This window comes from Giraffa tippelskirchi, chromosome 7, assembly GCF_054371585.1.
Source record: "Giraffa tippelskirchi isolate mGirTip1 chromosome 7, T2T-mGirTip1v1.2.pri, whole genome shotgun sequence".
Lineage (NCBI taxonomy): Eukaryota > Metazoa > Chordata > Mammalia > Artiodactyla > Giraffidae > Giraffa > Giraffa tippelskirchi.
The window spans coordinates 71,551,995-71,563,425 of NC_137281.1; positions in this window are offsets into that span (position 1 = coordinate 71,551,995).

Sequence of the window (11,431 nt, forward strand, 5' to 3'; positions counted from 1 at the left end):
ATGACCTACATAAATCACTTTTAAAAATTTCTAAAGAAATATAAAATTCTCAGACTGCTGTTTTAAAAAGGCAACACTAGCCATGAATCACTTTCTTGGTTGTATTTACTGATCTCTTATTTATTGGTATATCTTTCTCTCTAGAAAGCAGAATTATAGCTTCGGATAAAGCAAAGAGGTAAGCAAAAGCAAAATAGTTATATGAAAACTCAGACCTTATTTTAAGAAATTTTTAGTAGGAAACTATTACCATCAACATAAAAAAAAAATTGAACACCTCCTTTAATACAATAGGGAGCTTCCTTGATGGCTCAGATGATAAAGAATCTGCTTGCAATTCAGGAGACCTGGGTTCGATCCCTGAGTTGGGAAGATTCCCTGGAGAAGGGAATGGCAACCCACTCCAGTATTCTTGCCTGGAAAATTCCATGGACAAAGAAGCTTTGTGGGCTATAGTCCACAGGGTTGCAAGGAGTTGGATGCAACTGAGCAACTAACACATACATACATACATACATACATTAATCGAATAGATTTTAAATATCTCTGTATAGTCTGAGGAGATTAAATGAGAGAGAGAGAAAAAAAGGCATAAGCTCAGTTTAAGTTGATGTTTTTAAAGATAGTCAGGTCAATAATGATATATTTTTTTAATTTTAGAAGGCAAATCTTTTTACCATTATGTAAAATGTTTAATGTTTGTTTTAACTAGACTATTATATTAAACAGGGTTGCCAGGCATCCTGTATATATGGGACAAGCTCTGTATTTAATCATGGCCTACACCCTGTATAGACTTTGTTAGAACCCATTAAATGCCTTGTAGTCAGCTTTTTTTTTTTTGAGAAATTACAAATATTTATCAGTTAGAGCTATTTTTCTGTCACAATGTTGGTGCTTAAATCACTTAAGTGGCAATCCTAGGCATTTCTATATAGAGGCGTAGAAAACCATACCTCTATAAACAAACATCTGGACAATCTCTTACTGTTGCTCCTACAGGTTTGGTTGAGGTGAGAGAAAAAGGGGAAACTGAGAATTAAAAATATTTACTTTTCATATTCAAGAGAAGAGAACATTCTTCTTTGGCCAAACTGCCAAGCTGTGAACAAGTAATCACTGTTAATTCATGATAACTTGGTACCAGTTTATATGCTCTGAATATCAGCCAAATAGCTATCGCCTCATTCCCATAGCCCTACTTCTGGAAACTGGCCAGTCAACAGCCTCACTGCAAGCATCTAAAAGCAAGCAAATTAGTAACATCCCTGATTTCTGAAGGCCAGCCAATCAGTGACAAATCCCCAGTCCTGAAGGTCAGTGTTCTGTGCTAGCCCATGTTTCTTTACACAACACCAATCAGCATGTGCCTTACTCCAGTAGCCACACTCCTGGAGGTCACGGTCAGCTGACCAACCACCACTTTCTTCCAGTGACCATACCAACGCAGCTAAAAACCTTCAGTCTCTGTACACTCTTGCTTCTGAAAGTTCTTAGTCTCTGAATGTCAAGTTTCCCAAGACCTTATGTAAGATCAGCTCTGGTTTTGCTCATGGAGACTGTCTTACAAGTGTAGTTCTCCCTTGCAGGCAAGCAGAATGATTACCTACTTTGCATCAGATATGGAGTTCAGTGTATTGTTGGTCAGCAGCCTTGCAACCCTTTTTGTAATTCCTTACGATTTCAGATTTGTGAGTGACCAATGCAATTGATGTGGCCATAAGGTTATCAAGTTCAATTGTCTCAAATTTTGCAGTGATTGATAATAACAAATCAATAATTTTTAATTTGTGTATATTTGAAACCTCAAATGCCAAAACACAGAGTAATTTTGTGATGAATTTCTAAACAGTGGACATGTGTTCAATGAGAAAAAATTTCATCTGAAGCCTTTGTTTAATACACAACAGTTTATTCAATATAAAAACTGTCAGGTATAAACCAGCATATAATAATGGCTGAGCATAAGAGATGTATGATTTCTTCACCTAGTACCAAAGAAAATGATAAAATATTAAAATTTTTTGATTGAGAGAAATTCTTATGAAGATAAAATAATCACAGCAGAAATTATAATGGCCTTCACAGTCTATATCATCAGCTGCATTTTAGCTTGAATGTTTAAATGTGCTGCTACCAGGAGGATTTTCTGATTCCAAAACTGCCAGTACATACTCAAGGGCTGGGACAAAATATATGGCCATAATAAAGTGTTACTGCATTTACTACCATAGGTTGTCAACAATCTAAATGCTTCCTCATCTTTTTGCAGCATAGCCACGAATAACCATAACCAGAAAAAAAAATTTTCTTGTTTCTCCTTTATGTGAAAAAGACTTGCTCACAAGGTCATTGTGAGTGAAATCTCTTCCAGACAAGACTTCAAAAACACTAGCAAATTTCAGCAAGGACTCTCTTACTGAGTTAGAAGTTAATGAGATCAATTTCACTGCTTTTGATGTACACGATGCAGATGTTTGCTTAAAGGTGCAAAAATGTTCATTCAAAGTTAAAGCAAAGAATGAGACTCCCCTAACTGTGTTGGTTGTCCTGGCTCTATTCTGCTCAAATAGTATATGATGTTCTTTCTATGGATACTGCCATGACATTGTTATAAAATTATGCTCTTACTTTAGCATTTATACTAACAACATTATAATATTTGTATTAGTCAATTTTAAAAGCTTGTGTCAAAGAATTTGTAGTAAGCAATCCAGGAGACAAAAATGAATGAAGAGCAGCCAGAAGCCCAGAACTGGGTTAGCTTCTACAATAGTCATTGCTAGAGGATACAGAAGGCAGCTTTAGTAGTAAACAAACAAACAGATACTCAAGGAGATTCTATTACAGCATAAATGGGACTTTCTGGGCCTAAAAAGCACTATTTTGAAATTAAATTACTCAGTGAAAAAAATGGAAAGAGAGAAAAGATGCAATTGAGAATCCAACTGATGTTGTAATAATCAAGCTCTGAAAGTGAAGTGAACATGAAAGTCACTCAGTCGTGTCCAACTCTTTGCGACCCCATGGACTATACAGTCCATGGAATTCTCCAGGCCAAAATACTAGAATGGGTAGCCTTCCCCTTCTCCAGCTCCAGGGGATCTTCCCAATCCAGAGATCGAACCCAGGTCTCCCACATTGCAGGAGGATTCTTTACCAGTTGAGCCACAAAGAAAGCCCAAGAATACTGGAGTGGGTAACCTATCTCTTGTCCAGGGGATCTTCCCAACCCAGGAATTGAACCGGGGTCTCCTGCATTGCAGGTGGATTCTCTACCAACTGAGCTAAAGGGAGATTTTAATCAAGACATGTCTCAAAACAAAGAACAAAAATTCTGCTTTAAATAAAGACTGAAATCATCACCTTGAAAAAGTTTACCGAGTTCTGGGCAGGTTGAGAAAAATAAATAATATATCTATTCCTGGAAATATCCTGGTGAATTTTTTCAAGTGCAAGGACAAACAGAAAATCTTACTTGCTTCCAGACAAAAGACAAAGTAACAACAGCAACTGTGGAAGCCAGGAGATGATAAATAATAAGTACAGGGCATGGAAAGAAAGGAAGGCAATTTCAAAAGCCTACTCTCAGCCAAAATGCCATCCACCTCCCAGAGTAAAATGAAACCTGTTGGTGAATATGGGATGATTTACATATCCCATGTGTATCTCAGCTGAGGAAAATACTAAGAAAGAATGTTTCAAGCTAAAGGAAGCTCAAGAGAAGATTTAAGAGTGATGAGCAATGAACCTTGACATCAGTTCAGTTCAGTCGCTCAGTCGTGTCCGACTCTTTGTGACCCCATGAATTGCAGCACGCCAGGCCTCCCTGTCCATCACCAACTTCTGGAGTCTATCCAACCCGTGTCCATCGAGTCGGTGATGCCATCCAACCATCTCATCCTCTGTCGTCCCCTTCTCCTCCTGCCTCCAATCCTACCCAGCATCAGGGTCTTTTCCAATGAGTCAACTCTTCACATGAGGTGGCCAAAGTATTGGAGTTTCAGCTTCAACATCAGTCCTTCCAATGAACACCCAGGACTGATCTCCTTTAGGATGGATTGATTGGATCTCCTTGCAGTCCAAGGGACTCTCAAGAGTCTTCCCCAACATCACAGTTCAAAAGCATCAATTCTGCGGTGCTCAGCTTTCTTCACTGTCCAACTCTCACATCCATACATGATCACTGGAAAAATCATAGCCTCGACTAGACGGACATTTGTTGGCAAAGTAATGTCTCTGCTTTTAAATATGCTATCTAGGTTGGCCATAACCTTCCTTCCAAGGAGTAAGCGTCTTTTAATTTCATGGCTGCAATCACCATCAGCAGTGATTTTGGAGCCCCCCAAAAATAAAGTCTGCCACTGTTTCCACTGTTTCTCCATCTATTTCCCATGAAGTGATGGGACCAGATGCCATGATCTTAGTTTTCTGAACATTGAGCTTTAAGCCAACTTTTTCACTCTCCTCTTTCACTTTCATCAAGAGGCTCTTTAGTTCTTCTTTGCTTTCTGCCAGAAGGGTGGTGTCATCTGCATATCTGAGGTTATTGATATTTCTCCCGGCAATCTTGATTCCAGCTTGTGTTTCTTCCAGCCAAGCATTTCTCATGATGTACTCTGCATATAAGTTAAATAAGCAGAGTGACAATATACAGCCTTGACGTACTCCTTTTCCTATTGGGAACCTTGACATACATATTGTTATATTTTATTTATTTGTTTTGGCCTTGTCTTGCAGCATGCAGAATTTTAGTTCCAAAACCAGGGATTGAACCTGTGCCCCCTGCACTGGAAGGGCAGGATCTTAACCACTGGACTGCTAGAAAAGTCTTATATTGTTGTATTTTAAATAAATAGTGGCACAAAGGTTGCAAATGTGTAATGTAAGTGGCAAATACAGAGTCTCAAAACTGAAGACATTGAAGACACATATGCCAAGTGAAAAATCTAAGAATCATCTAGAATTAAAATAGCAAAGGATCTCAGCCAACAGGAATTGGGCAAAAGGGCCAAGTAAGGGAATTATTTGCATCCTAAAGTTCTCCTTTAGTGAATGAGGAAGCAAAACCATGAGGATGAGTAGAAGTGCAATGCAACTCTTTAGTATCTTGTTTTTATATAAAGTAGAATACATATATAGAAAAATACATATTTTCTGAGTAGGAGAAATTAGAAAACAACGTTCAGTGGAATGGAAACATAAGTAAGAACTAAAATGAGGGCCATTTGCCAGGAGAATTTGGACAGAGTCTCAGTTTTATGGCCAAAGGCTCAGTTTCTTGGCTCTCAGCATCTGAACGGCTCAGCCTGAAGCCAGGACACTCATCTGGCCTCCAGCTCAAGAGTGTGAGAAAAACCTGCTGGCAAGGCAGAGCGGCAGGATACATGCAGCACGAACTTTGGGGGCAGCCAGAACTTGATCCCATTCAGAAGTCTGTCACTATGTCGCTTGTCCTTACCTGTAAAGGGAGGATAAAACCGTCCTTTGCAAGGCTGTTGTGAGATGGGGTGAAGTAACATGTGGATACGCATGCAGTGCCTACTATAAGTAGCTATGCTGCAGTAGTGATTTTTACTTTTTATTATTGTTCTCATTTTTTGAAGGGATTAACTCAGCTTGTGCAGATGCTCTGGAGGCCAGGAGCCAGCTGGACTCAGATGGTTACGGACATCAGTTTCAACACCCTGACCCCTATTGTAGCTCTTTTTTATGTGACTTTGCTTTGTAATTTCAAAACTACCCTCTCATGCTGAGACCCAGGACATTTCCAGGATTAAACCTCATGCCTGGAGGTAGACTGGACTGGCTTTTTGGACCTCTGTTAACTTGAATCTTTGAATTATCTTTAGATGATTTTGATCAGATTCTTTACATTTTGTGAAGCAAGGATAGGGTTGTTGTTTAGTCGCTAAATCATGTCTGACTCTTCTGCGACACTATGGACTGTAGCCTGCCAGGCTCCCCTTTCCATGGGATTTCTCAGGCAAGAATACTGGAGTGGGCTGCCATTTCCTACTCCAGGAGATATTCTTGACCCAGGGATCAAACCCATGGCAACTGAGCTGCCTGGAAAACCCAAGGATAGAGTAAAGGGAGTCAAAAGACATCATTTTGTAACTATTCAGAATAGTCTATTTGGATATAAAAATATCTGAAAATTTTGAAGTAGAAGAGTTCTATATTTCCAACCATCTTGGATTTTGAAATTAAAAATAAAAAAACACGAAGTTGGGTTTGACTTGCCCACACTAAAAGTAAAACCCATGAATTAAAGTCAAAATTTTTCCCTGTTAGGACCACTGGAAATTCCTGCCAGTATTTGGTCTGGATAAAGAAAGAATGCGTCAGATTCAAAACTGGACTTAAAATATTGCAGATGGGGAAAAAAGCCTGATGGTCTGGCAAACAAGGTATGAATTAACACATGCAGAGAAGTTTGTATCTTGGAGAACTATAAGTCATAGAAAGTTAAGTAGAGTTAGCTTTTCAGGCAGCTTTAAAAGTACCTTTTATGACTTGCATAGGAATTTTTTTTCCAAAAGAAATTAGTATGACAATTCTTTCCATCACCTGCCTAAGAATTAGACTCGGTTATATTTAGTTCAATAACCTATTTACCCAAGTAAATTAAGTGAATCTTACGTGGAATTTTTAAAGTTGAACTCATAGAAACAGTGCGGAAAAGTGGTTGCCAGGGGTTGGGGGTGGGAGAAATAGGAAGAGGCTAGTAAAAGGATACAAACTTTCACTTGTAAGATGAATAACATCTGAGGATCTAATGCATAACATGGTGATTATAGCTAACAACACTGGATTATACAACTGCAATTTGCTAAGAGAGTAGAACTGAATTGTTCTTACCTCCATGCCAACTCCACCAAAAGAAAAGGCAAATAAGTGAGATGATGGATGTGTTAACTCAATGGTGAGAATTCTTTCACAGTGTTCAGATATATCAAATCATCATGTGCTACATATTAAATATGGTATGATTTTACTTCAATAAAGTTGAAAGGTTGTTGATAGAGTGAAATGAAGTGAATCTACATGCTGAATTCTTGGTGATTCACACAGAACTGGCTGTCCCTGTAAAGGTCTTCACTGACCTCATTCATTTTCTTTCCTCTACTTCATTCACGTTTCCCTGCAGATTCTGCTGATGGCAGTACAAGTCAACTTGATAAGAGAATTAATATAAAGCAGATCAGCTCTAATTCTGTGTCCATAAGAAAATACCCCAAATTAAACAATTTAACAATTTTATCTTTACAGGATATATTTCTTCCTGACTTGTCTATGGTAAATATGAATTATTCCTCCTCCCTGGAGCCTGGTGGAGATGTCAGGGTCATCTTTGATTACTTCTCCCTCCAGCTAGTCCATGGAGGATTCAGTCTGGCCAACAGCTCCTCTCTTCCTTAGCTCTGTCTTTTCAAGAGTCAACTCCCAGTCCAGATCTCCCTGTCAAGACTCCTGCAGAGGCCTCTAAAATGACCTCCCTGTCTTACTTCTCTCCTTCCCCAGCACAACCCACAGCAAGAACTGGGTAAAACATCCTAAAACCTAGCTCTGATCATGTGACTCTTTTATTTGTCTCACTCTCTGTTGCTTTGTCCCATGACTTAACACGGCACTGCTGTTCTAACTGGGGGATGTCTCCCTTGTTTGCAGCCAGTCTCAGGGACTTTCTGCTGGGGGGTAGCATTTTGTCCTTGAACAGAGAGAAAGAACTCAGAGGAATCATCATATCTCATCTGAGATGACATGATGTCTCTCTGAGTGGAACTGTCCCTTTTGAACATTCCGAGTGTCCTCTGGACAGTCTGCTGTTACTGTCCGCACAACTTGTGGATAGCTTATCAGGGCCATCACTGTGAAGGGGGTAACATGGAGGGGAAGCAGTAACTCTAGTGGAGACAGCAGGAGTGGAAGGGGCCTTGTCTTTCTCTGATGATCAGGCTTAATGACTCTTGAGTTGATCCCCGTAAGCACTGGTTGTCACAATGCCCATGTCACCTACTCACTACAGCATGCTTCCCAGGACTGAATCCTTTCTCCCCACGCTAATAAAGCTAGCCACCATTGATTGAATGTGAGATGGGACAGATAATTCCACGAGGAAGGGTTGTGCTAGGTATTCCTTCCAGGATTTTCTGGTATCACAGACACTAGAGATTAAGGGAATCTTTAAAGATCTCTTTAAAGCCTGCAGATCAAAAAAATTTAAAAACAGTAGTGAAGTCTCTCCTCTGCTGAAACAAAACTATTATTGGAATTCCAAGTTATAAAGTAAAAATTCAAAACTGAGCTGGTTTGGTTGCTGAAGGAGTTGAGGGCTGAGGGGTGGTGGCTTAATTCCAGAAAATTAATCTATCCTTTATCCTTTATTAAATCTTTGGGTCTGGGGGAAAAAATCTAAGTATTCCAGGGTTTAATGGAACTTAGCATTTAAAAATTCTTCTAATTGAAAGGTGAAGAAACCAGGGCCCAAAGAAGTTAAAAGCCCAGTACAAGCTGGTAACAAAGCAAGGTCAGAAGCCCATATCTCTTGACTGAGTATTCTTTCTATTCCTTCTAGCACAGGGCTGTGATAGGAAAACAAAGTCAAATGAGAAATAGACTAAAATTCAGAAGAGTTATTAAGAAATAGTTTAGGTGTATCAACCTAGAGGGGTGGGGTGGGGAGGGAGAGGGGAGGGAGGTTCAAGAGGAGAGGATATATGTATACCTATGGCTGATTCGCATTGATACTTGACAGAAAACAACACAATTCTGTAAAGCAATTATCCTTCAGTTGAAAAAAGAAAAAGAAATAGTTTAGGCATATGTGTCATAGCTGAAGAAAGTCCCAACAGTAGTAACAAGAGTGGTGTTTCTCCAGAATTGAAAGAGACACGTGTACCCCGATGTTCATCGCAGCACTGTTTATAATAGCCAGGACATGGAAGCAACCTAGATGTCATCAGCAGAGGAATGGATAAGGAAGCCGTGGTACATATACACAATGGAATATTACTCAGCCATTAAAAAGAACACATTTGAGTCAGTTCTAATGAGGTGGATGAAACTGGAGCCCATTATACAGAGTGAAGTAAGCCAGAAAGAAAAACACCTATATACTAATACTAACTAATACTAATACTAACTAATACTAACTAATACTAATACTAACACCTATATACTAATGCATATATATGGAATTTAGAAAAATGGTAACGATAACCCTGAATGAGAGACAGCAAAAGAGACACAGATGTATCGAACAGTCTTTTGAACTCTATGGGAGAGGGCGAGGGTGGGATGATATGGGAGAATGGCATTGAAGCATGTAAATTATCATATGTGAAATGAATCGCCAGTCCAGGTTCAATGCACGATAGAGGGTGTTCGAGGCTGGTGCACCAGGATGACCCAGAGGGATGGGATGGGGAGGGGGGTTCTGGAAGGGGAACATATGTACACCCATGGCGGATTCATGTCAATGTATGGCAAAACCAATACAATATTGTAAAGTAAAAAAATAAATAAATTAAAAAAAAAGAGTGGTGTTTCTTCAAGTGTGTTCTGTAGACCTTGTGCATCAGAATGTCCTGGGTTTCTGGGGAAAGCTGTTAAGTGTAGATTTCTGTGTAAATAAATCAGTACAGCCTCTATCAAGAAAAGTTTGGAAGTTCCTTTGAAAACGTCTAAGTAGAGCTGCCATGTGATCCAGCGATCTCATTCCTGGGCATATACCCAGAAAAGAGGAAAACTCTAATTTGAAAGGATACATACACCCCGGTGTTCACTGCAGGCCTATTTACTATAACCAGGACCCGGAAGCAGCGGGGAAAGACGATGCATACATATGTCCTGTTTACTATAGCCAGGACACGGAGCAGCGGGTAAAGATGGTGCATATATATGTCCTATTTACTATAGCCAAGACATGGAAGCAGCGGATAAAGATGGTGTATATATATCTTTACATATATATGTACACACACGCACACACACACACACACACAAGGAATATCACTCAGTCATAAAAAGGAATGAGATTTTGCCATTTGAAGCAGCACAGATGGACTCAAAGGGTATTATGCTAAGTGAACTAAGTCAGACAGAGAAAGACAAATACTATATTATTATCATTACATGGGGAAATCTAAAAAATACAACTAACTAGTGAATATAACAAGACAGAAATAGACTCACAGATGCAGAAAACAATGTAGTGACTACCAGTGGGGAGAGGGAAGGGGAGGAACAAGGTAGGTGATAGGGGATTAAGAGGTAAGAACAGCTATGTATAAAATAAATAAGCCATAAGGATATGTTGTACAGCACAGGGAATATAGCCAACATTTTATAACTGTAAATGGAGTATAACCTTTAAAATTTGTGAATCACTATTGTACACCTGAAACTCATATAAGATTGTATATCGCCTATGCTGCTATGCTTAGTTCTCAGTTGTGTCTGACTCTCTGCAAACCCATGAACTGTAGCCCGCCAGGCTCTTCTGTCCATGGGGAGTCTCCAGGCCCAAGAATACTGGAGTGGGGAGCTTATCCCTTCTCCAGGGGATCTTCCCCACCCAGGAATCAAACCGGAGTCTCCTGCATTATGGATGGATCCTTTACTAGCTGAGCTACCAGGGAAGCCCACATCACCTATACCTCAATTTTTAAAATTTACATTGAAATCATACATGGAAACAGCCCTAAGAGACCACTATTAGCCACCAAGAACACTCTCATTCCCACCCTGCTGCAGTTCCATGACCACACAACAGGCTGGCACTCCCCTCTCACTCATCTGAAGTGGGTTTCAGGAGCAAGAAAAGGAAGAATTAGGGGAGAGAGAAATGGAGCAACAGCCTCTGTTACCAAGGCTGAGGACATGCAAGGCAACAAAACTTTGCTTCAAAGGCTCAGAGACGGGCAGTTGGGAAATGCACTAAGATTCAGAATCAAGAACACAATCATCCTGAATCATGTCCACAATGCTAGAATTATTGGAAGAATCAGGAGGCTTCATTATAACGTCATGTGATTTCTAGTTCCTGTATCATGAATCTTTTACCATTCCAGCAACATCCAAGGATTATACCGCAGAAAAGAAACAGTAAAATGTAATCTTCTTTAACTTTTTCTTCATTTAATATCAATTTTCATGTCTTATATTTGCCTTTAACCAAACATGGAATGGTTTATCTGCTGAGGTGGACCTTACTCCTTTTGTGGGGTGACATCAATCAGTATCTCATAGCATAATCTCCCCAAGTGTGATATACATCCACTGATACATGTGCAATTATTTAAAATGGTACAAGGACCGACAACTTTTTAATAGTCGATTAAAACAGTACTTATTTTCATGTATAGCAGAAAAATGTATAATTAGCTAATCAAATCCCCAATTCCATGAGAATTTTTGCTTAGGA